The sequence below is a fragment of the Etheostoma spectabile genome, chromosome 9 (assembly GCF_008692095.1).
Source record: "Etheostoma spectabile isolate EspeVRDwgs_2016 chromosome 9, UIUC_Espe_1.0, whole genome shotgun sequence".
In the NCBI taxonomy this organism is placed as follows: domain Eukaryota; kingdom Metazoa; phylum Chordata; class Actinopteri; order Perciformes; family Percidae; genus Etheostoma; species Etheostoma spectabile.
This window is the reverse complement of record NC_045741.1, coordinates 404120-405791: the sequence shown is the minus strand read 5'-3', so window position 1 is coordinate 405791 and position 1672 is coordinate 404120. Positions and strand designations below refer to the sequence as shown.

At 42.2% G+C, this 1672-nt stretch overlaps 1 protein-coding gene across 1 annotated transcript in view; it reads right to left on the bottom strand.

The window, feature by feature from the left end:
- Positions 1-1672, bottom strand: part of slc1a7b (solute carrier family 1 member 7b) — a 158318-nt gene that overhangs the window by 38178 nt on the left and 118468 nt on the right. The gene's annotated exons all lie outside the window — the stretch shown is intronic.

Here is a 1672-nt window from a genome sequence, read left to right as displayed (position 1 = left end):
GGGGTATGTTTTCACCCCTACCCCTTACCCCTTGGTTTCAAGGGGTAGGGCTAAGGGCCAAGGGGTAGGGGTAAAACGAAGGATTTGGATTCAGCCTATATCTCCAACCTGGCCTGGGAACGCCTCGGGATCCCACAGTCGGAGCTGGTTGATGTGGCTCGGGAAAGGGAAGTTTGGGGTCCCCTACTGGAGCTGCTGCCCCCGCGACCCGATACCGGATAAGCGGATGAAGATGGATGGATGGATGGATATTTATAGATTAAGATTCACACGATTTGCAGAAGTTATCATTAATAATTAATGTGATGATTAATGTTAGCTCAGTGACGTGTTAGCTAACATTTGCTGTCAGTCTTTTCTCCCCGCCTGTGTTGATTGACATATCCAGTTGCTTGTCGTGAAAAACAATTTATTACGTTTGTAATAACATATATATATATATATATATATATACTTAGCTTATAAAGTTAGTGTTTGTGTCATTGCAGTGTGGGACAAACAGTGTTTTGCTTCCCCTGATTGCACTTAGTGTTAACTAAGTACATGACAGACTACATAATATTTTTTATGAAAATAAGAGTACTGACAGTAATTAATTAATTTAGCTAACTGTATTGACGTTATTTTCAGGTCAAATCAGAAATTCTTAACAGCTAACTGAGTGCCTGCCTGAGGGGTCGAGCTCAGAGGAATTTAACTACAAGAATGCATCAAAACTGTTCTTCTCAAAGCCCAGGGAAATTTAGTGTCAAAATTCAGGGTGCAGTTTGTCAAAAGCAAGTTATGCGTTCAACTTCAAACAGTAAACAGGATTATCTGGCACTGTTCACACCACTGTTGAATGGCTTTGAGTTGGAAGGCCAGTAACAGGTTAGCCTAGCCTGTTCCCACACTTGTTCCGCAGTAAAAAGTGCTGCAGCAAGACCCTACTTCACTTGACACTGAGCACACCTTGTGAGGGATGAAATCACAGTTCGACATGGCAGTCCATTTACAACTGAGAGGCGGAGATATTCAGTCTCAAGTGCACCCGAGGCGGTTGAGCTCTCCCATCGGTAATCCAGTCCAACAGTGTCCCAATATCTGGGGCGCCCATTGCAATTCTCTAATGCCAATCCCATCATGTGATAGAGCATGAATGAAAGACAGGTCATCTGCGTCACCGTCCATTCCTACAGGCTGCTCAGGCTGATTAGAGGGAACCAGGAAAGTTGAGGAAGGCAACATGGAGTCTTTGTCAGGCACAGCTCAACTACGGACTGCCACATCATCTTGGGACCCAGTTGAAGGTACAGTTGCTTTGATTTTTGCGCTTGCAATGAAGTACAATTTAATGGCAAGGATCAATAGAGTAACATAACGTTTTTGTTGTTTTAAACAGAAGAACTCACACAGAGGGAGGTGTCTCACACATGGAGATCAAAATGAGAGGTAAGACTCAAGTTGCTCACGTGTGTATGTATGTATGTATGTATGTATGTATGTATGGAGAGGAGGAACAATATGGAAATTAAGTGGCCATAGTTCTGCCCTAAGACGAACACTATATAATTGCATAAAATCTAATATCTTAACTGAACTGACTTTTCTTACAAAATGAGATTGTACAATCTCTGCACTATATGTATAATTAGTTACTATGTTTTACAGCAACTTTTCCTGTCAACCCTCG